Source organism: Elgaria multicarinata, chromosome 1 (assembly GCF_023053635.1).
Source record: "Elgaria multicarinata webbii isolate HBS135686 ecotype San Diego chromosome 1, rElgMul1.1.pri, whole genome shotgun sequence".
NCBI classification, from domain to species: Eukaryota; Metazoa; Chordata; class Lepidosauria; order Squamata; family Anguidae; genus Elgaria; species Elgaria multicarinata.
Genome location: NC_086171.1, coordinates 7,300,585 through 7,325,802, shown reverse-complemented (window position 1 = coordinate 7,325,802; position 25,218 = coordinate 7,300,585). Strand labels below are relative to the sequence as shown.

At 42.6% G+C, this 25,218-nt stretch overlaps 1 pseudogene; it reads right to left on the bottom strand.

Moving 5' to 3' along the window:
- Positions 1–3,170: 3,170 nt before the first annotated feature.
- Positions 3,171–25,218, bottom strand: part of LOC134413406 (5-beta-cholestane-3-alpha,7-alpha-diol 12-alpha-hydroxylase-like) — a 31,198-nt pseudogene continuing 9,150 nt past the window's right edge.

Sequence of the window (25,218 nt, the reverse complement as noted above, 5' to 3'; positions counted from 1 at the left end):
CTGTTATCACTCCATTAGAGCTAAGGGCTATATGGAGCGACTCCTTTCGATATTCACTGTCCCAAACTACATATTGGGCTGGACTTAGGATCATGCGAAATAAATCTTTCCAATCTTGAGGAAGCATAGTGTATCCATTGCCAATACTCTCCACCATGCCTTGGGCATAAGTAGAGCGTATGCCTGTCTCTTGAATAGCTTTATTCAATTCTCTAAGTACTGAATAAGGCAATGATGTCCAATTGACAACTACCTGTCCTTGGTCATTTTGATGTGAGGTTATAGGATAAGCTGAAGGAAAGTTATTAAGACCCTCAAACAGCTCATCCGAGGTTAATGTTCCTTTCCTCTTTTCCTCTTCAAAAGCCTCACGGACTTTACTAAGTTTTGGCAACACTTCACTATTTGCTTCTTCTCCTCTCAGCTGTGAAGCTGATGCAGGAGGCACTAACTGGGGATATGAGAGTGGTGTTTGAGAAATGGGAGCGATAAAAGATAATGAGCTGGAGGATGCCTCGGTTCCTACCTTCCCCAGCGCATCTTTGCATCGCTGCCACAGCAACAAGTGCTGTATGGGAGCTCGTGGTTCAGTGTATAGGTGCGTACCTATTTTCACCCAATCTGTGAGCTGAAGTGTCCCTGCCTCGGGATACCAAGGACATTGCAACCCTATTTCATTTACTAGGTCACTTACATGACTGAGGGATACAGTTGTACAACCTTGCTCTTTTAAAATTTTATGTAGCTCTTGTGCATGAAGCTTCTGCGAAGCTGACAATTCCCCCCCCCCATACTCACGATAAGGGAGCGTAGGAACGCTGAGTGGCGCCAAGGCTATTCCAGCCGATGAGCAGGGGGTTTCCTGGATCCGATCACATCGGGGTCACCAGATGTAGTAAATAACTGGCAAGGAGTCCAACTGCATGAAGATGAGGCATCCCAAACAGGCGGCCCCATCCTGGTTTTTATTAAGAACTAAGTGTTTACATTTCTTGTGTACAAGCTATGATTGGTTGTTAAGTACAGCATGTTAAATGCATGATTACCTCGTGCACAGGGGGTGCACAGGAGGTGTTGGTTAGTGTGTGTTCAGCATGAATATACCATATAAGGGTTAAGGAAATACGTGATCATAGCATACTGTATTGTATTCTGTGGCCCTTACGTCAGCACATTCCAAGGCATGGCCAGCAAGTGCCAAGTCGTTTCTTAGCAAGGCTTTATCTTAAAAGTGTTATCCTTGTGTTCCAGCACATCTCAGCATGGTATGCCAATACTGAATGTGTGCCAGAGAGGGATAACAATTTCCCCTACACAAACACCCCAAAAACACCAGGTAGATGGAGAGGCAGAGGAAGGCAGGCCGGGTGTCGTCGTCCTCCACCCCGCAATGTTGGCGTCCTGAAATGCTCCAGGCAGAGCCTTCCTTCCCACAGGAGAGTGAAACGTTTGGTGATTTCACCTTTAACAATAGAAAATCAACCAACCGGAAAACTGTCAGGGTGTTGTCTGGAGCCCTGGGGGCAACAGCACACCTTAGAGGAGGAAGTCATGGCGATCAGTACAGAATTGCTCCCTAATAAACCAGCTGCAGGCAAGGGGTGGGGACCAGGCTGGTCAGTTTCATCCAGGCGGAGGGAGAGATCCCCGAGAGAAAACCCTCCAGCCGTACCTTTCGGGTGCTGCCACCACCGCCCCTGCTTGTCCTCCTCATCCTCGCCTCATGCCCTGTCTGCTGCTGCTGCTGCTCTTCGTGCCCGGCACGCCTTGCTGCAACTGTTTCTGTGCAGTCCAGCTGGCTACCCTTCAGACGGGGCCTTTTCGCGTGCTCTTGCATTGCCAGCGAGATCTTGGCTCGGGGATGAGGTGGCCTGGCCCAGCGTGTCTAGCCAGAATTTCCTCCTTCCAGTGGCCTGGGGACAACAAGGCCAAGGACTGCCGGGCCAGGGGCGCACGCCTCCGTTTCCCATATTTCCCCGCCACCCTACACTGCCTGCGTGGCACCCCTCTCAAGTCTCCACCCTAGGCCGCTGCCTAGTTGGCCTAATGGTAGCACCGGCCCTGCTTGGCACAGCCAATTCCCCATGCCATGAGCTGTTCCCTGAAACTCCCTCCTCCTGGCCCAGAGGCCGCAGCCAGACAGAGCAGAACTAACTGAACAGGACCGCAGCCCTTTGGGGCCGTCCTTCACAGGGAGTGTGCAAGAAATCGCTGGTGTGATGGAGCCCATAAGCAGGTGAGCCAAGAGGTAGAGGAAACTGTTCTCCTCTCCGAATTGCAAAATAACATGGTCCCTCTTTTGGACTTCAGCGGTTATTTTATTTTTCATAACCCCACACATAAAAGAGACACCTTTGAATATGAGCTAATATTTTACAAAATGTCTTCCACTCAGAACTTCACAAAGTAAATAACTATCAGCCAAAATTATTATGAAAGCCAGGTTTAAATCCCTTTGCCCCCAGGCTGTATTATGATTAAGGGCATGTCTAGATCAGGCGATATCCTGGTGATCACCCTGGGATCATCCCTGTGTGTCCATATGATGCACAGGGGATCCCAGGCAGGGAGGGATTATCCCTCCCTTTACAGCTTTAATCCCAACTTTTCCCGTGGTCTTGGGATTGTCCTGAGACCATGGGATGTGTGGGCTGCCATCCCAGTTTCTTAACGGCTCCTCGCGAGTAAACGTGAGGTGCCATGAACCAGGCATGGAGATCTCCAGGTGCTCCATGCCCATAAGGGGGGCAGGGGGAACAAGATTTTTTTTAAAAAACAAACAAACACCAACAACTAACCTTTTCTATGGAGTGTTCGTACACTCATTTTCAATAAAAGAACCAAAAAACAAAAATGGTGGATGCCACGTCTCCTTCCTCCTGGGACATCATGTGCCGTGTGTAGACTGAGGGGGACCATCTCACGATCATCATATCGTGGGAACCTCCCCCTCCCCTCCCTAGGTCTAGACATGCCCAAAGACTCTGTATTTATAGAACAATAGTTTTATTAGGAAAAAAAGAATTACCCTGAGTTTAACTGCGAAACCATATATTAGTTAAAAAAAGCCAGGTTTGAGAGGGCAATCCTTTGCATATTTTCTTGGAAGCAATTGAAAGGGCTGACTCCAGGGCACTGTGCAGAGGATTTGAGCCTAAATGACTTTCCCCTTAGACTCTCAATCGATATTTGAAGTGAATATCATGAGATGGCTTTGCAGTTCCAAAACCAAAGCTTCTTATATCTTTCATAGGCATTTCTGCTTCTGCATTAACCAGTTCCATGTCGAAGTAGGCCATCATCAAGAAGACAAACATCTTCATTTCATTAACAACAAAAAATCGGCCAGGGCACACTGAGGATCCGCCACCAAAAGGCATACTGTGATACTTTAGCTTTTTCCCATTCTTATAGAACTCCTTTTTTATGCCATCTGGGGTCACAAACCTGTCGTATTTGAATGTGTGAGGGTCAGGGTGGATTTCTGGATCTGTTTGCAGTGCAAGAAAAGGCAACAGAGCTAGATCATCACCTTTCCGGAAAATATACTCTTTGCCATCGGCCATCTTAATATCCATTTCCTGCATCACGGTTCTGAAGAGAAAAACAGACCAGTTTCCTCTATTGCACTGTCCACAAGAGGAGTTTTGATGATATCCAAGGACACGTTGATGAAGGGGCCGCCTGTCTTGTCCTCCAGAACGGTCTCTCTTAGAACTCTGTCCACTTCTTCCCTCGCTGCCTTCATTGCTTCTGGATATTTCAGGAGATACAGAAGAATCCAGAAGGTAGCTATGACAATGTTAGTTTGAGATAGCCAGAGAAGCAGCAGCTGAAGTTGAGTCCACATCTTTTCAGTAATCCCAGATTGAGCCAAATGCCGAACAAGCTCAGCTACCCAATTGCTGATGCCTTGCATTTGATACAACTTTTCTACTGAGAGAATGTCCCAGAATTACTTCTTCAATCTCTCTGTCTCCTTCTTCCTCAGAGGATCGATGGTGCCGGTGACAATATGGGGCTAGAAACGGTCAAATTTCTGAAAATTTTCAGACAAGTTTCCACCTTGGGTTAATGCATTCTCCTTAGTATTTTCTTTGCTGTCTATATCATTGTGTGGCTCATTGCCAAACAAAGTCAGAAAAGAGGCTTGGAAGACAGTTTTGTAGTTGAAGTAGAGGACTCCCTCCTGCCGCCAAGATCTTTTCCCCTCACCGAATCCTGGCTGAGAAGCATCATGGACTTCAACTTCTCCATCATCACCTGGTTCAGGACAGGTAGATACTTCCCGCCGAGATACTTATCACTGATTTTTTAAAAAATATGTAGCTGAGATTCTGTGCAGTGGAGGCCAAAAACATTACGTGACACCATTGATGTAAATTTATTATAACTCAGTATTTGTTTTGATAACTTCATTAAGGGTTCATAAGTAGAAGGATTAATCACAAAATGCATGTAATTGCCTCCGAGCAAAACTGTGAAAATATCCCCATGTTTCTTCAGCATCCTTTCCAAAAACTCTTCAGGGCTCCGAATGAAACTTAGCCCGTGTCCGAGCCATGGAAGAAAGCCTTTGTCCAAGGGGGGTTCCTTGGGTTATACTTATACTTTATTTTATTACGGTCTGTTTTAAACCTTTAATTGAAAGGTAAATACAAACATTTTAAACGCCGTTTATTGCAGATAATTTCATATAGAACGTCTTCCAGCTCCCTGATCCTGTCTTTACATTCAAGTGTTAGAATTTTCCATATAAATGCAACAGAATTAGGTGAAAAATCCATGTTCTGCTACTTCTGTGTAGGTAACTAGGCAGAAGTGTCCCATGTTCAGGTGCGTTCTCAAAATCTTTATTATCCAATTGTAACATTTTTGGACGATATTTTTAATAGGGGTGTGATCCGCTCCGATTAGGAGCGTAGAAGCAGTAGCGGATTGGCCTGCTCCGCCTTACCCAGAGGCGGAGTAGGAGCAGACCGCGGACCCCCTAGAAGCAAGGCGAAGAGAAGCGGCCATTTTTCGGAGCTCCTAGTTCAGGCGGAGCGCTCCGGTCGCCATCTTGAAAACATTTCACCATAGGATTGCATTGCGGCAAATAATCGCGCATAACTATGTTCTTTTTGAAGCTATCGTTCTAGAAATTCTTGTGCTCAGAGAGTCGTGGATGGGGGTCATTTTGAGACCACTCTCACCTCTCTGCGTTGTCTGGGTCGCATGCTATATTTTTGTGAAAATCGGGTCAACCGCGCGGCTCAAACGGCGTTTTCGGCTTTTCGCCCATAGGATTGCATTGAGGGAAAGACTCGGGCATAACTGGGTTGGTTTTTAAGCTATCGTTCTGAAAATTCTTGTGCACAGAGAGTCGTGGATGCGGGTCATTTTGAGACTACTCTCAACTTTCTGCGCTGTCCGGGTCACGCGCTAGAAGTTTTTTAAAAATCGGCGGGAAAAATACCTTTTTCAAAGGGCTGAGGGGCAGAGTCAGCTCCCGGTCATGATGATCCCAAAGTTAGAGGAGGGCATAGGCAAAACAGGTAACTTGGGATTCTGGGAAACTTCTCTTTCTTCATCTGAACGGGCTTTTCCCCGTGTTTTTTAACACAGTAGCCCCACCAAATGCACAAACACAACCTGAAATCATATACTAAGCCAAGAATAAGAGATAGAAACACAGCACTGCTCCCCACCCTAACTTTGGGGAACAACTGAAAAGATGTGGTGCAAGGGGATGAGCTCCCCTAGGGCATCTCATTGTGGACGTGCCCCCACTCTCTCCTGCACTGGAAGGCCATTAGAGCCTTCCAAAGAGAGTAAAACGGTGGAGCAATGCCTATCATGAGTTGAAGTGAATGTTCACTTTTTAGTGGTGGAGCGATGCCTGTTATGAGTTGAAGTGAGCGTTTACTTCTTAATCTCAGAGCTGTTGGTGGCTGTCTTGAGTTGAACTGGCAGCTGCTTCCCCCTCCCCCGGGCACGTCCCCCTATTGCTGGTAAAAGATAGATATAGCCTTTTTAAAAAAAATCTTCTTGCTGTTTATTGAGCAACACTGCTGCTTTTAATTCCACCCCTCCTTTGTTTATTTATTGATTTATTCCATTTTATATGCATTACTGGCTTATCCTTGGCTCACTTCCTTATGCCCCCAGAAATGCCAGCTGCATGCCTGCCTGCCTTCCCTCCCTCCTCCCCTGCCCACCTCGCAGGGATGTTGTGTGTGGGGTGCCCGATTTTCAAAAATTCGCCAAAAATCAGGCGATGATGGGATTGCTTTGAAACTTGGCGTGCATGTGTATATCCCCATGAGGTGTCATGGTGCCAAACATGAGGTTTCTAACTTGAACAGAAAAAAAGTTGTATAATTTTTTAGCTTTCAATGCAAGCCTATGGGGGGGGAAACGGAGCTCCGGATCCGGATCCGGAGCTCCGGGTGGAGCGGAGCGGAAGTGGGCGGAGCGGGGGCGGGGCGGAGTGGCCCGATCCGGAAAATGGCGGATCTGCAAGTGAAGCGGAGCGGGGGGTCCGTGCACACCCCTAATTTTTAACTGTTTTAGAAGTAGGAGCTGTTTTAGAAGTATGATCAAGCACATACACAGTAGCTTAGTATGTTCTGGTTTGTGCATAATACCAATTTATGGATTGTGTAAGAAACATTCTTTATTGAAATGTTTTTTGATGGAAGAGAAGAATAGAGGAGCCTTATTGACTAGCGCATCGTTTGTCATTCTGGTTGGCACATTGGGGAACGTTCCTGCGTTATTTATTCATTACATATTTATACTGCCCAGCAGCCTAAGCTCTCTAGGCAGTATACAACTAAAACCATAAAATCCATTTTAAAACTTTAAAATCACATAAGACCAGAATAAATTACAGTTGAGGGAAGGCTTGTTTAAAAATATTTGTTTTTAGGAGGCGTTTAAAAGTTACTACATTTTCAGCCTCCCGAACCGCACGAGGGAGGGTTTTCCAGAGGGTGGGTTAATGAAGGTGGATGGAAAATGGAAGTGGTGGTGGATGGAAAGTGGAAGGGGTGAGCGGATGGGAGGCAGCGCATGGACTTGCTGCTGCATGATTCTAACTGTTAGTTGTTAGGGTCGTATTACTTGTTGTAATATGACCCTATGCTTCTCTCAAATGTACATTACACCTCTTTGATTCAAATGCGTCTGCTGTTTAAAGGAGCCCTGGAAAACTGCAGGAACTTCCACCTCATTGCCCCTCTCCTCTCATGTAATGCAGCCCATATCAATTGCACCAAAGAACCAAGGAGCACAATAGCCCTGGGTATGTTAGCAGAACCACCTCCATTTTTAACAGGAAACTGTAAAATCTCCATTGCACACCAAGCAAAATGTCATAATGCCCTGTATGAGAATGTCTCCTTGTGTGCATCCTTGCATCCTTGATTACTAATATAAACAAGAGTCCTGGCTCCAGCTGTCTGTGTCGAAGTTAACTCTCTGTAACTTACTGTCAGGCCAAAGGTATTGTTTACAGGACTGTTTAGCATAATTAGCTATGCCTCAGTGTTATGTTCTGATTGGTTAATGCTGCTACTGGGCCCTGCCCCTTGAAAGCTTTAATACTGTACCATATTCCCTATGTCTTTTGTCTGATTGCTCCCTTTGAAGAGACCAGGCCTTGATTACTAATCAATAAAGCGCTTTTGAACCCTCTGTCGTTGGAATGGTGGAGTCGTGCTTAAGGGCTGTTTGGATCTCGTCCTTGGGTGAAAAGAACATTGATCTAACAAATGGCGCCTGACTCGGATCTACCCCAAGACGGATTCATGCCTGCCAGTGGAACCTAGATTGAGGAGCGATCGCCAAGAGAGATTTCTCTTGCCTCTAGTAGGTTGACATGCACTGTGCAGACATGGAGACCGAATTGACGGGACCATTCGAGCCAAGGTTACAAAATCGACTCCACCCGACAGATGGAAGGGAACAGGCAACAACAATTTGCAATCAGACGTGATTAGAAAGGGCGAAGACGGGAGACGGCTATTTGGTGAGTGAAACCTTTAATCCCATGGACCCTGACGGGAAATGGAGGGAGTGGGTGTTCACAATTGACCTCAGAAATGGGAAGCTTATAGTTCGTATTGGAAAAGAGTCCCCGAGCCCTTTGGTTAAAGTTGTTGTCTTTGGGAAGCTTTCATTGAAATTGAAAAAGAGGAGTTTGAAACTGTAACAGTGTAACAATGAGTTAAAAATGTTTGTGACTGTGAATGGATGTCTTTTTTATGTTAGATTGTGGATTTTTTTGAACTTGATCCAAAGTTAATTTCAGCTGTGTCATTGGAATCAATTTGCAAACATAGAAATGTAATTGAGTAAATGTACCTCTCAAAGGATCGCCCTTTAGTTTTGGAATGTGAATTACAGAAAAGTTGATGTTGTGTTAAAGTGAAAGAAAAAAAAATGTCAGTTTGTGTTTTCCACCCGGCCCAAGTGAAAGAAATTTGAAGTTTTTGTTTTCCTTCTCCTCCCTAGTGTTTTTTTTGCTTCTCCTATGCTTAGCAGCTAGAGATAAGCAGTTTTATTTTCAGTGAAAGTTTTTGTTTTAGATTTTGAAGACTTTGTGTATTTTGTCTTTCACAAACCTCAGATAATTAGAAAATGTAGAACCCCATTTTCACGGAAGAAATGTCTTCCATAGCTTTGAAGATTCACGGCCTGAGTTGAAAAGCTCAAGTCCTTGTACAAATAGTTTTGCCAACCGTTTTGTCAAAATGAGAGAAAGAAAAAGTATGTTGTTAAAAGTGGATAAGAGAAATGTCTGAAAAAGAGAGAGAGAGAGAGAGAGAGAAGGCTGTGCAGAAGAGATAGTTTGAAAGACTTTTAAAAAGGTTGTTTTGGTTGTTTTGAAAAGAAGTTGATTTGAAGTGAAGTTGATTTGAAGAAGAGTAAAGTATGTGAATAGCAGAAGTGAAGAAGAGGAGAAATTGAAATGTAGTGAAAAAGGAAAGTGTTTGAAGGTTAGTGTACGTGGCATGGTTTTTGACCAGAAGGAAAAGGGGGGTGAAGAAGCCCTGCCTTGAAAAAGTTAGTGAATGGACAATCTTGTGTCCTCTGCTGATGAAGATTGGAAATACTGAATTGCTATATTTTTGTGTGTGTTTTGAACGTTGTGTTCTGAAAATTGCCCAGTGGCTCTTTTTTGGGGGGCAGAGATATTCTAACTTTGGCCTAATAGAACTTTTGAAATGCTTTGAGCCCTGAGCCTGAGCCCTAAATGCAACTACAATTGAAGCCTAAAAGCACCCCTGTGTTCTTGCATCAGTATCCTTTGAAATTAGAAGCCAGAAGAAGAATACAGCTATTGCTTTTTAAAAAATGGACTTGTGAAATGATTAAAGCAATTAAAAACTCCAGCTTGCATTACTGTGTTTGCACTACCAGCCTCAAGTGTGCTGTGCCAAAAACGTGGCACAGACCAGTGGAGTACAGTGGAAGAAGCTGACACCTGAACCCTGCCTGCCAGTCCAGATATGAGATCAACCTCTTCGTGGACCCAAGGCTTGCCTCATTGAATCCTGCCACGTTGATACCTGAACTACAAAGAAGAAGTTCCAGAGAATGCCTTGAAGTCTTGCAACTTGGCACCAAACCTCGCCCAGACCTATATGATGACCTCGAGTTGTTTACTGATGGATCCAGCTACAATTGTACAACAAGCAGCTGAACTCGTAGTATGCACAGAAGCTCTGATGCTTGTTTCAGGCAAAAGACTATATTTACTGATTCAAAATATCACATGGACAGATTTGGAAAGAAAGAAGATTTGTGACTGCCCATGGAGCAGTGACCCATGGAGAATTAACAGTTGATCTGTTAAAAGCCCTGATGTTGCCAAAAGAATTGGCTAATTTGTCTACAAGCGAGCTGCCATAATTGGAGCTAGCCCATTTCTCAGTATTTGAATCCACCTTATGAAAAAGAAGACTTGGAATTAGCACAATAACTCAAAGTTTTCAAGAACCCAGAAAGATGGGATTTGTTACCCCTGATGTGCCAAGAATCATCATGACCACCCTGTTTAAAGACCAGGTGTTTAAAGACCTCACAAGATGGACATTGATCAGACTCTTCAATGACTGAAAGACTTTTTTTTGAGAACCATGATCAGCCAAGGAATATAAATGCTCAGTGAATTGTTTTTACTGGCCTCATTTGTAAATGCATCAAAAGAGAAGCCTCTGCAGACATGGACTTGTTATCTTTTTTTTTAAGAATCCAGATTGACTTTGTTGAAATGTAAAAGTTTTTTCTGAACACCTACTGTTTTGTTCAGGCCTGAAACCATAAAATCAGATCTAGAAAGCTATTTTACTTCTTAGGTAGTGTAGAACATGGTACTTTTGTCCTAAAAATAGGCTGGCATCTCATGAAGATTCCAGTCTGGTAGGCAGATAGAGTTAATAGGACCCTGAAAAGAGACCCTAGCAAAAATTAAATTAGAAATTTCCTTGAAATGGGTGGATGTATTTCCAATTGCATTGTTAAAGTCAGAAAAAGTCTTAAATTGTTTTCTTTTTAACTAATGTTTGGCTTTTCCTCTCAGTCTTTAGTGGGGGAATAAGAAAAAATAAATAAATAGGAATTGGGGAATGTTTTATTCCAAGAATATGTAATTGCCCTGCAGTTTTCTCTTTTCCAGCTCCATCGTTACCTGCACCTTTCCAGATTGTCCTTAGAAGAACCCTGCTTGTTCCAGCCTACCTGCTTAAAAGTAGGACCCCAGGATTGAGAAAGCCCTTGCTGCTTTGTACTTGTAAGTGAAATTATTATAGACACATAAATGGACACATTGTTCTAGAATAAAACATTTTCATCAACCTCTGCCTCCTCTGAGTAGCCGGAGCTCAGAGGACACAGGCAACGATTATCTGCCTTCTGGTGCACCGGAAGCCACCAGCAACACAGGCAAAGAAACCAACACGGAGCAACCTAGGTACTCAACCCAACATTTAAAAGACACTAAAGTTATCTTACATGTGTGTGAAGATTATGTAGCTGTAATTTTGATAATTGTTACTTTAGTAGTTCTAAGTGTTTCTTTAATTGCCATAGCAAATGTTTTTAAGAAAGGATTTGTGCCTTTTACCACTCATAAGTGACTTGGCTTCGTTCCACAATTGCCAAATGTTCTTTGCAAAAGCTTATCTTCCTGCCCTGCAAAAGCTTGTGATCACCACACAAGCCAAAATATAAGATAATTAAAGGTTCAGAATTGTGTACACATATTATGATTCTACCCAAGGACTTTTAGAGCCCTACGTTAGTTGTAAAAGAAAGTTAACAAAGAATCATAGAATAGCAGAGCTGGAAGGGGCCTACAAGACCATCAAGTCCAACCCCCTGCTCAATGCAGGAATCCACCCTAAAGCATCCCTGACAGTTAGTTGTCCAGCTGCCTCTTGAATGCCTCTAGTGTAGGAGAGCCCACAACCTCCCTAGGTAACTGATTCCACTGTCGCACTGCTCTAACAGGAAGTTTTTCCTGATGTCCAGCCGGAATCTGGCTTCTTTTAACTTGAGCCCATTATTCCGTGTCTTGCATTCTGAGAAGAGATCCTGGCCCTCCTCTGTGTGACAATCTTTTAAGTATTTGAAGAGTGCTATCATGTCTCCCCTCAATCTTCTCTTCTCCAGGCTAAACATGCCCAGTTCTTTCAGTCTCTCTTCATAGGGCTTTGTTTCTAGACCTCTGATCATCCTGGTTGCCCTTTTCTGAACACGCTCCAGCTTGTTTGCGTCCTTCTTGAATTGTGGAGCCCAGAACTGGACGCAGTACTCTAGGTGAGGCCTAACCAGGGCCAAATAGAGAGGAACCAGTACCTCACGTGATTTGGAAGCTATACTTCTCTTAATGCAGCCCAAAATAGCATTTGCCTTTCTTGCAGCCATATTGCGCTATTGGCTCATATTCAGCTTGTGATCTACAACAATTCTCGTTTGTAGTATTGCTGAGCCAAGTGTCCCCCATCTTGTAACTGTGCATTTAGTTTCTATTCCCTAAATGTAGAACTTGGCATTTATTCCTATTAAGTTTCATTCTGTTGTTTTCAGCCCAGCACTCCAGCCTCTCAAGATCACTTTGAAGTTTGTTTCTGTCTTCCAGAGTATTAGTTATCCAATATGGAGTAGTTAAAAGAGGGATTTCTTGCATTGTATTTTGTTCCATTGTAATGATTTTTGTTTATCCTTGCTTTTTGCCTTCCCTGTATTTTGTCTTTTATGAAAAGTCTTGCAAAGTCTGTAATCCACCATCAAATGTATTTGTATTGTGAAGCCTTAGCCACAGATGATCTAAAAGAAGCTAGCAAGCTTGAGTTTTGTATTGCTTTAAAGGGGGGAAATTGTTAGCAGAACCACCTCCATTTTTAACAGGAAACTGTAAAATCTCCATTGCACACCAAGCAAAATGTCATAATGCCCTGTATGAGAATGTCTCCTTGTGTGCGTCCTTGCATCCTTGATTACTAATATAAACAAGAGTCCTGGCTCCAGCTGTCTGTGTCGAAGTTAACTCTCTGTAACTTACTGTCAGGCCAAAGGTATTGTTTACAGGACTGTTTAGCATAATTAGCTATGCCTCAGTGTTATGTTCTGATTGGTTAATGCTGCTACTGGGCCCTGCCCCTTGAAAGCTTTAATACTGTACCATATTCCCTATGTCTTTTGTCTGATTGCTCCCTTTGAAGAGACCAGGCCTTGATTACTAATCAATAAAGCGCTTTTGAACCCTCTGTCGTTGGAATGGTGGAGTCGTGCTTAAGGGCTGTTTGGATCTCGTCCTTGGGTGAAAAGAACATTGATCTAACAGGTAAACAACATGATATCCCTTAATATAGAGACACTCTGGGAGTATTTTTTAAAAAAGACCAGATGAAAACAGTAGCTGGCAGGCTCTCATCACAAATTGCATTTTCTAGCCCCGGGTCTAGATGTTGTCGGACTGCAACTCCCATCTCCTCTCTTGACTCTCTAAGGCTGATGGGAGTTGCACTATAACATCATCTGGAGGGCCATACATCCCCCAGCCCCTTTCCAGAGTATTGCATGAATGGCAGTTTTATGAGCATGGTCTTAAATTATTTTTAATTCTGACTGCCTATCTATCACCTCTGGTGGTCTTCAACTCCTATATAAAGTTGCAGCTTTTATATTTCATCCTTTTATTAAAGCTTAAATATTTTATTATTTGTAGCCAACACTCCTTTCAAAGAAATGCTTCAGCACTGTTCTTGGTGGCTGCTATTGGACAAAAACAAGTATGTTGCTCCAGAAAAACAATTAAGGTAGGGTGACTATATTTGGGAAACCAAAAAAGAGGACACCTAGTGTGTGTGTGGGGAAGCAGCTTTCTGAGCCCTGCAGAAAGTACGTTATTCCCCCGCCACCTTAAAGAACCCGATTGGAGTGGAGGAGGGGAAAGGATTTCATTCTGCACCACCACCATCCACTCCAATTGGGGCCTTTTCTATAATGTCCACGAATGACCCACTTTCCCCTTTAAGACCTCAATTGGAGCTCAGGGTGGGGAAATGATGTGCCTCAAGAAAGCATGTCATTCACTCCTGCCATGCTAATGGCAGCCTTAAAGGGGAAGGTGTGTCATTCCAGGACATTGTTGAAAATTATAGAAAATACCCCTGACACCATGGAAAGAACAAAAACCAGGACAAATCCGGGGAAATCCTGACAGTTGGTCACCCTAATTAAGGGCCCAATCCTATGTATATTTAGATAGAAAAATGTCCTACATCTCCCAGCATTTCCCAATCAGCCATGGTATGTAGGGGAGGCTGGGAGTTGTAGCACTTTTTTCTGTCTTAACATGTATAGCATTGTGCTCTAAATTTCATTTTATGAAGTTATGGAGAGCACAAGAAAAGATCACGCAGCTCTGGTTATACTGGAATGTAACAATTTTACGTTTAACTCAACTAACCTATATTTTAAAATGAAACAAGTATATTTTTGTAAGTTATATAGATTGACAAAGACGACAAATATTTTCATTATAGTGTATATGGCTCAGCATAAGCTAAATAAAATACAAACTGTAACACAGACATTTTAAAGATGGGTAGAGCAAATTTATGGGTGGTGGGGAAGACTTTAGGTCTTGATTCTGACTGCTGTCACCTGGCACAGCTTTACTCCTAAGAAGGAGCTGAATCATACAGGAAGTCCTCCACACAATATATTTATGCTCGGCTGGGCCCAGGCTTCTTCCCGGCACCCAGGCCTGCAGCTGCGCCCGCCACACGCGGGGTTCGCCTCGGCTGGGCCCAGGCTTCCTCCCAGCGCCTGGGCCTACAGCCGCGCCCAATGCACGGGGTGGGGTGGGGAGCTTGATTCAGATCGGCCCAGGGACTTCTGAGAATAGCTCCCCTCCCCTCCCCTCCCCTCCCCTCCCTGCTTCAAGCGGAGCCCAGGTGGACAAAGCAGCAGCCCAGTTCAGTTCATCAGGAAACAAGGTACGTGGCTGTGGCGGGCTTGCTTCCTCCCTCCTGCTTTATATGGTTTTAAATTTTGTGTATTAGTTTTTAACATTCACTGTTTTAAACTTTTGTAAACCACCCAGAGAGTTTTGGCTATGGGGCGGTATATAAATGTAAATCATCATCATCATCATCATCAACAACAACAACAACCCTGTGAGGTGGGTTGGGGAGTTTGTGACTGGCCTAAAGTCACTCCATGGCTGAGTGGGGACTAGAACCCGATTCTCCCAGCTGCCAGTCCAACACTTTAGCCACTACACCGCACTATGATGATGATGATGCCTTGGGTGAGTAAGTATTGTATTTTTGATGTTATTTTATTTATTTATTTATTTATTTATTACATTTCTATACCGCCCAATAGCCGGAGCTCTCTGGGCGGTTCACAAAAATTAAAACCATTCAAAGTATAAAACAACAGTATAAAACCATAATATAAAATACAATATAAAAGCTCAACCAGATAAAAACAAAACAGCAGCAATGCAAAATTACAAATTTAAAACCATGTTATTTAAAATTTATAGATTGTTAAACTATTGGGAGAATAAAAAGGTCTTCACCTGGCGTCTAAAAGCATATAATGTAGGTGCCAAGCGAACCTCCTTAGGGAGCTCATTCCACAGCCGGGGTGCCACAGCAGAGAAGGCCCTCCTCCTGGTAGCCACCTACCTCACTTCCTTTGGCAGGGGCTCGCGGAGAAGGACCCCTGAGGATGACCTTAGGGTCCGGGCAGGTACATATGGGAGGAGGCATTCCTTCAGATAACCTGACCCCAAGCCGTTTAGGGCTTTAAATGTTAATACCAGCACTTTGAATCGGGCCCGGACCTGGACTGGCAGCCAATGAAGCTGGAAAAGGACTGGCGTAATGTGGTCTCGGATAATGTGATATAGGCAACAATGGCAGTCCCTGTTAGTAAGCGTGCTGCCCTGTTTTGCACCAGTTGAAGTTTCCGAACCGTTTTCAAAGGCAGCCCCACGTATAACGCATTGCAGTAATCCAAACGAGAGGTTATCAGAGCATGGATAACTGTAGCTAAGCTATCTCTGTCCAGATAAGGGCGCAGTTGGTATATCAGCCTGAGCTGATAAAAGGTGCTCTTTGCCACTGAGTTCACTTGTGCCTCAAGTGACAGTTCTGGATCCAAGAGCACCCCAAACTACAGACCCGATCCTTTAGGGGGAGTGCAACCCCATCCAGGACAGGGCAAACATCACCTCGCATCACCTTTTATTGTTTGCCTTGGGGGGTGTTGCTGTAGATTTTTATTATTTTGCCTTTGGTGAGTGTGGGATGGATTTATCCCCCACCCAGTTAAGTATGTGTGGAGTTTTGGGTTTTTTTTTAGATTGTCTTGGGGAGGTTGTGGAGTTTTTTTCATGCTGGGTGTGTAGGGGTGTGTGGATTTTAATTTTTATTGTCTTTGATGAGCATATGTGAGGTGTGTATTGCTGTTGTTATTTTACCTTGAGTGTGTGTGTGAATGAATTTTTATTTTTGACTTAAGGCTCATCTACACCAAGCAGGATATTCCACTATGAAAGCGGTATATAACATGCAGAATCTACACTACTGCTTTATAGTGGTATTGAAGTGCACTGACAACTGTTGGGGCCTATTGACATGTACCATATACTGCTTTCATAACTGCTTTTATAATGTAATATCTTGCTTGGTATAGATGTGTCATGGGCCCCAACAGTTGTCAGTGCACTTCAGTACCACTATAAAGCAGTAGTCTGGCTCCTGCCTTTTATACACCACTTCCATACTACTTTCATAGTGTTATATCCTGCTTGGTGTAGATGAGCCCTATGTCTTTGAGATTATGGTTATTTTACAGTATGGCTTTCTTTTTATTGTACTAGATTTTTCTGCTTCATTTGTTAATATGAATTTTCTGCTTCATTTGTTAATAATGCTCCTTCTCTTGCTGGTGATGGTGATAATGGATGCTGATTCTAATATTAATAATCCTCCTTCTCTTGCTGGTGATGATTGCTGGTTGTGGTTGTTTATTATGTTACAAAAATAAAGAAATGGGTTTATGTAAGTGTTAATTCTTTTTTTAGTATTTAGTATATTATTATAGTAGTTGTGTGCCTTTGGCACTCATTGGTTGCTATCATTAACTTTTTGTGAACCACCCAGAGAGCTTCGGCTATTGGGCAATATAAAAATGTAATAAATAAATAAATGTGACTGAGGCCACGCCCCCTTGGGGGCCGGACATGTTGAGTTGGCTCCGCCTTGGGGGTGGGCATGCTGGGGTGGCCATGCCTCCTGAGGGTGGCCATTTTGTCCTCCTTTTTGGTTTCCAAAATATGGTCACCCTATCATATATGTTGACTTCAGCAAAGCTTTTGACAAAGTGCCCCATGATATTCTGATTAACAAACTAGCTAAAACAGGTCTAGATGGAATAACTATTAGGTGGATTCACAGTTGGCTACAGTATCGGACTCAAAGAGTACTTATCAATGGTACCTTCTCAAATAGGGAGAGGCAACGAGTGGGGTACCACCGGGCTCAGTCCTGGGCCCAGTGCTCTTCAACATTTCTATTAATGATTTGGACGAGGAGGTGCAGGGAACGCTTATCAAATCTGCAGATGACACAAAATTGGGTGGGATAGCTAATACCCTGGAAGACAGAAGCAAACTTCAAAGTGATCTTGATAGGCTGGAGTGCTGGGCTGAAAGCAACAGAATGAAATTTAATAGGGATCAATGCCAAGTTCTACATCTAGGAAATAGAAACCAAATGCACAGTTACAAGATGGGGGATACTTGGCTCAGCAACACTGCAAACGAGAAGGATCTTGGAATTGTTGTAGATCGCAAGCTGAATATGAGCCAACAGTGGGATAGGGCTGCAAGAAATGCAAATGCTATTTTGGGCTGGAGTAATAGAAGTATAGCTTCCAAATAGCAAGAGGTACTGGTTCCTCTCTATTCGGCCCTGGTTAGGCCTCATCTAGAGTATAGCGTCCAGTTCTGGGCTCCACAATTCAAGAAGGACGCAGACAAACTGGAGCGTGTTCAGAGGAGGGCAGCCAGGATGATCAGGGGTCTGGAAACAAAGCCCTATGAAGAGAGACTGAAAGAACTGGGCATGTTTAGCCTGGAGAAGAGAAGATTGAGGGGAGACATGTCAGGTTTTTAGCCTGTGTAAGTTTTTACTGGAACTAGGGACCTAAGAAATGTTAATTGGGATACTCATCTCAAGGCTTTGGAAAGAAGCCAAGATACGCAGGTGGAAGGTATCTGGGCAGAACAGTGACCAAAGGCCTAGCAACAGCAAACTAGCTGATTGCATGAGAACACTGTGATTGGTTCTTATCTGAATAAATATGTTAATGATAATGAATCAGTGTGGAGAGTTTTTGTGGAGAGTTTGCTGGAGTTTTGTTGGAGCGTTGTTCTGAATTGTTCTCTGTATATACTTGTACAGTAAACTTAGATAAGTAGTTAAAAGCTACTGTGTCTGAGTCTTCCTTCTTCATTGGACTTTTCCTTTGCTACCTGGATCCTCTGGTTCAGCTTGCGTTATTTGCACTCTGTGCATGCTCTGCTGGTGTGAAACACATCACCCTCTTGACAAGACATGATAGCACTCTTCAAATACTTGAAAGGTTGTCACACAGAGGAGGGCCAGGATCTCTTCTCGATCCTCCCAGAGTGCAGGGCATATAATAACGGGCTCAAGTTAAAGGAAGCCGGATTCCAGCTGGACATCAGGAAAAACTTCCTGATTGTTAGAGCAGTACGACAATGGAATCAGTTACCTGGGATGGTTGTAGGCTCTCCCACACTAGAGGCCTTCAAGAGGAAGCTGGAAAGACATCTCTCAGGGATGCTTTAGGGTGGATTCCTGCATTGAGCAGGGGGTTGGACTCGATGGCCTTGTATGTCCCTCCCAACTCTGCTATTCTATGATTCTATGATATATGCTATGGTGGAACATAGGAGAGGGCTTTTTCTGTTGTGGCACCTCGGCTGTGAAATGCCCTCCCCCTTAAGGCCTGACTGGCACTGGTTTCATTTCGGTGCCAGGTTAAGACATGGCTTTTTGACAGGGCCATTGATGGTGAAATCCACCAGCCTGCACACTGTCATCTTTTAATTAGATTTACTGTTTTAAAATTTAATATAAGTTTTAACATAGTAATGTTTTAATTTGTTTTAGAATTGTATATTCCTTCTATTTTATATGTATGATTTTATCTGTACACCTCCCTTAGATCACTGTGATATAGGGCAGAATATTAATATTTTAATATATAACTAAATACATAAATAAAGGAACAGGAAAACTGCAACTGCCTGTACCTGCTTAGAAATGGGATTAGATCACCCCACCCTGATTTGCCATCTGATTGGTTGATTCATATAAACCTGTGGATCCTTTTATTCTTTTGTAGTGTTACCTACAGCACATCAGCAATGACTCTATGGGAGACTATGATTTGCACTTTCTTAGTGTGCCTCTTGGCAACCCTACTTGGTGGACTCCATCAAATAGGAGCATTTCGCAAGAGGAAACCGAAGGAACCCCCCTTGGACAAAGGCTTCATTCCATGGGTCGGACACGGGCTAAGTTTCATGAGGACCCCAGAAGAGTTTTTGGAAAGGATGCGGAAGAAACATGGGGATATTTTCACAGTTTTGCTCAGAGGCAATTACATGCATTTTTTGATTGATCCTTCTACTTATGAACCCTTAATGAAGGTATCAAAACAAGGGCTGGGTTATCATAAATTTACATCAATGGTGTCACGTAATGTTTTCGGCCTCCACTGCACAGAATCTCAGCTACATATTTTTTAAAAAATCAGGGATAAGTATCTCGGCGGGAAGTATCTACCTGTCCTGAACCAGGAGATGATGGAGAAGTTGAAGTCCGTGATGCTTCTCAGCCAGGATTCAGGTGAGGGGAAAAGATCTTGGCGGCAGGAGGGAGTCCTCTACTTCAACTACAAAACTGTCTTCCAAGTCTCTTTTCTGACTTTGTTTGGCAATGAGCCACACAATGATATAGACAGCAAAGAAAATACTAAGGAGAATGAATTAACCCAAGGTGGAAACTTCTCTGAAAATTTTCAGAAATTTGACCGTTTCTAGCCCCATATTGTCACCGGCACCATCGATCCTCTGAGGAAGAAGGAGACAGAGAGATTGAAGAAGTAATTCTGGGACATTCTCTCAGTAGAAAAGTTGTATCAAATGCAAGGCATCAGCAATTGGGTAGCTGAGCTTGTTCGGCATTTGGCTCAATCTGGGATTACTGAAAAGATGCGGACTCAACTTCAGCTGCTGCTTCTCTGGCTATCTCAAACTAACATTGTCATAGCTACCTTCTGGATTCTTCTGTATCTCCTGAAATATCCAGAAGCAATGAAGGCAGCGAGGGAAGAAGTGGACAGAGTTCTAAGAGAGACCGTTCTGGAGGACAAGACAGGCGGCCCCTTCATCAACGTGTCCTTGGATATCATCAAAACTAGGGGTGTGCACGGACCCCCCGCTCCGCTTCTCTTTCAGATCCGCGATTTGCAGATCAGCCTGCTCCGCTCCACCCCCGCTCCACCTATGTCCGCTCCGCTCCGCTGCGGAGCTCCGGACCCGGATCGGAGCTCTGTTCCCCCCCCCCCCATAGGCTTGCCTTAAGCTAAAAAAGTATACAACTTTTTTTCTGTTCAAGTTAGAAACCTCAAGTTTGGCACTATGACACCTCATGGGGGTATACACATGCACGCCAAGTTTCAAGGCAATCCCATCATCCCCTGATTTTTGGGGAATTTATGAAAATCGGGCACCCCATTCACACCCCTTTCCATAGCTCCATCAATTTGCATGTTAGAAACCTCAAACTCGCCACCATGAAAGCTTATCCATGTGTCCACATGGACGCCCAGACTCAAGGCAATCCCATCATCCCCTGATTTTTGGGGAATTTATGAAAATCCAACTCCCCATTCACACCCCTTTCCATAGCTCCGTCAATTTGCACGTTAAAATCTCAAACTCACCACCATGAAAGCTTATCCAGGGATACACGCACGCCGAGACTCAAGGCAGTCCCATCATCCCCTGATTTTTGGCGGGGCTTAAACCTGCAGACATCTCAATGGGGCCATTTCAAAGGAAATCCCAACATGCCATGAATTGGAGAGTAGAGATCAACCTATGAAATCTTCTTCCACACTTGAAAAATGGATTAGGAACTTCCAAAAGTCTAACTTGAGCGCAGGAAGGACTTCTCCCCTGAGTCAAAGCCAGACACACACAACATCCCTGCGAGATGGGCAGGGGAGGAGGGAGGGAGGGAAGGCAGGCAGGTAGCAGACATTTCTGGGGGCATAAGGAAGTGAGCCAAGGATAAGCCAGTAATGCATATAAAATGGAATAAATAAATAAATAAATAAATAAATGAGGGGTGGAATTAAAAGCAGCAGTGTTGCTGAATAAACAACAAGAACTTTTTTAAAAAGGCTATATCTGTCTTTTACCAGCAATAGGGGGACGTGCCCAGGGGAGGGTGAAGCAGCTGCCAGTTCAGCTCATGAAAGCCATTGCTTCACCAACAGCTCTGAGGAGTAAACTCTCACTTCAACTCATGATTGCCCAGGGGAGGGTGAAGCAGTTGCCACTTCAACTCATGATAGGCATTGCTCCACCACTAAAAGTAGAACGTTCACTTCAAGTCATGATAGGCATTGCTCCACCGGGTTACTCTCTTTGGAAGGCTCTGATGGCCATCCAAGTACAGGAGAGAGTGGGGGCACGTCCACAATGAGATGCGCTAGGGGAGCTCATCCCGTTGCACCACATCTTTTCAGTTGTTCCCCAAAGTTAGGGTGGGTAGCAGTGCTCTCTTATTATTGGCTTAGTATATGATTTCAGGTTGTGTTTGTGCATTTGGTGGGGCTACTGTTTTAAAAAACACTGGGAAAAGTCCGTTCAGATTTAGAAAGAGAAGTTTCCCAGAATCCCAAGTTACCCATTTTGCCTATCCCCTCCTCCAACTTTGGGATCATGTGATCATGACCGGGAGTTGACTCTGCCCCTCAGCCCTTCGAAAAAGGTATTTTTCCAGCTGATTTTTTACTTTTTTTTTTTTATTAATTTTTTTTTGGGGGGGGGGCTATAATTTTTTTTATTTTTTGATTACATAATACAATTACCACATAAGAAAAATAAAATAAACAAACATACATCACTTATAATTCCAAATTATACTTATCTAGTTTCCATAATCACATAACATAACATAAATGCTCCCCACCACCTTCCGGGATCTATTCTTGCTTTCAGAATCTCATAGTTTCTTCCGGTGGTGATTTTCCACCCCCCTTAGAGAATACATATTCTAGGAACTGTTTCCAAATTCCCTCAAATTCATTTACATCTGTTATACCTTTTCTTAACCTTATATTACATGTCAGTTTGTCATTTATAGCTATGTCCCAAATTTCCTTATACCACTCTTCTATATGATAATTTCCCTGCACGTTCCAGTTCCTAGCTATAATTAACCTTGCTGCTGTCAAGAAATTAGTTATTAATTCTTGAATCTCTTTATTACACTTTAAAGTACCATATAGTGATAGAAATGCTACCATAGGTGTCTCTTCCAACTCTATCCCCACAATTTTTTTTATTTCAATATACACCATTTTCCACAATTTTTGCACACATTCCCACCACATATGTAAATACGTTCCTTTCCCTCCACAACCTCTCCAACAATTTGCTGAATTCGTCTTATTTATTCTATTTAATCTCATCGGGGTCAGATACCACCTCCAAACAATTTTGTAATAATTTTCTTTTATTCTCACAGACATATTTCTCAACACTCTTTGTCGCCATATTCCCTCCCAACTCTGCTGCCCTATTTGCACTCTCAAATCAGTTTCCCATACCATCTTCTCCATTCCCCCTATCTCTCCCTTTTCAGCCAATATTCTATAAATTTCACTTGTTAAACCTTTTATCCTTTTATTTTCTCTTATCTCAATTTCTTTCCTAAAAATCAAATCTTCAAATTTTGTCATTTTGCTACACTCCCCATTATCTCTTACCCATTTTTTTTGTCCATTGCTCTAACTGCCGACAATTTAACCAATTTAAATTCTCCCCCTTAAACACCTCTTCTATTTCCCTTCCTCTTTTCGTCTCTCTTAACCAATCTTTTAACCTCATTATTTTTTTCTCTATTAAAATTTTGTTCAATCTCTCTTTTAAATTCCGTGGAAAATTCCTTAACATTATCACCGGTGTTAACGGAGATATTTTTGAAAATAACACCTTCTTATATAGTCGCCAGATTTCCCAATGCTTTTTCAATAGCGGGTTTCCTATTTCTTCTCCGCTTTTTTTACTATCTTCTCTAAAAAATATATTTTCCAATTGCCACTCTTTATCTTTTCTTGCTCCATCCTCCAACCAATCTAGTTCCCCTACTCCTATAATTCCTTCTACTATGTGTCTTAACCTATTGGCTGTATAATATGCCTTTATATTGGGGATTCCCAATCCTCCTTTCTTCTGTGCTAAGTACCACCACTTTTTGTTTATTCTCGCTTTCCTACCTCCATTACAATAAGTACTTACCATATTCTGCCAACTTTTTATCTCTTTTTCTGATATTCTAATTGGTAACATTCTAAATACAAAATTAAGCTTAGATAAAATTTTCATTTTAACTAAAGCTATTCTGCCAAACCATGACAAATTTAACTTTTTATATTTTTCTATTTTATCTATAATATCTTTTTTCAACTTATATAAATTCTCCTTTTCTAGATCCTCTAAATCTTTAACAATTTTAATTCCCAAATATTTAATTTGTTCTTTAACTCTCATTTTCCCTTCTTTTCCTTCCCAGTCTTGCATTCTTTTTTTAAATAGTTAAATGTCATCATTTCTGATTTTTCCCAATTTATTCTTAATCCCGTAACTTCTTCAAACTCTTTCAGATGTTGTTTAATTCTTCTCATTATCCTTAGTGGATCCTTAACAGTTAACAATGTATCGTCTGCAAACATATGTAATTTTAATTCCCTTTTCAAACCTACTCCTTCTATAATCTCGTCCTCTCTTATCACATTTGCCAACAATTCCATAACCAATACAAATAGAACCGGCGAGAGTGGGCACCCTTGCCTAGTTCCTCTGGCCAGTTGTATCCTTTCTGTAATTCCATCGTTAATTACAATTGAAGCTGTACTTTGAGAATATAGTTATTCTATTATTCCTTTAAATCTATCTCCAAATCCCATTCTTATTATTACTCTTTTTAGTGCTTGCCAGCTCACACAATCAAACGCCTTAAATATATCCAACGCTAATATTCCCGCTTTTATTTTTAATTTCTTTACCTCCTGTGTCATATTTATAACTCTTCCAACTAAATTATGCATTTGTCTCCCTGCAATAAAACCACACTGGTCCTCTCCAATATAGTTCCCTATGAAAGTATTCATCCTCCTTGCCAAGATGGATGAAAATTTTTTCGCATCCTGATTTATTAAAGATATAGGTCTATAAGAATCAGGGATTGTCAAATCCTTATCTGCTTTTGGGATTAAAATAATTAATGATTGATCCCAAGATGACGGTATCCTCTCACCTCCAATTATTTCATTATATAGTCTCAATAATTTTACCAACATTTTTTAAAAAGTTTTATAATACTCAGGTCCAAGCCCATCTAAACCAGGAGATTTACCCCCTATCATTTATTATTATTATTATTATTATTTATTTATATAGCACCATCGATGTACATGGTGCTGTACAGATAACACAGTAAATAGCAAGACCCTGCCGCATAGGCTTACAATCTAATAAAGTTGTAGTAAACAATAAGGAGGGAAAGAGAATGCAAACAGGCACAGGGAAGTGTAAACAGGCACCGGGAAGGGTGAAGCTAACAGTATAGAGTCAGAACAAGCTCAAAGTTTCAATTTCTCAATAGCTTCCTCTGTTAGCAGAACCACCTCCATTTTTAACAGGAAACTGTAAAATCTCCATTGCACACCAAGCAAAATGTCATAATGCCCTGTATGAGAATGTCTCCTTGTGTGCATCCTTGCATCCTTGATTACTAATATAAACAAGAGTCCTGGCTCCAGCTGTCTGTGTTGAAGTTAACTCTCTGTAACTTACTGTCAGGCCAAAGGTATTGTTTACAGGACTGTTTAGCATAATTAGCTATGCCTCAGTGTTATGTTCTGATTGGTTAATGCTGCTACTGGGCCCTGCCCCTTGAAAGCTTTAATACTGTACCATATTCCCTATGTCTTTTGTCTGATTGCTCCCTTTGAAGAGACCAGGCCTTGATTACTAATCAATAAAGCGCTTTTGAACCCTCTGTCGCTGGAATGGTGGAGTCGTGCTTAAGGGCTGTTTGGATCTCGTCCTTGGGTGAAAAGAACATTGATCTAACAAATGGCGCCTGACTCGGATCTACCCCAAGACGGATTCATGCCTGCCAGTGGAGCCTAGATTGAGGAGCGATCGCCAAGAGAGATTTCTCTTGCCTCTAGTAGGTTAACATGCACTGTGCAGACATGGAGACCGAATTGACGGGACCATTCGAGCCAAGGTTACAAAATCGACTCCACCCGACAGATGGAAGGGAACAGGCAACAACAATTTGCAATCAGACGTGATTAGAAAGGGCGAAG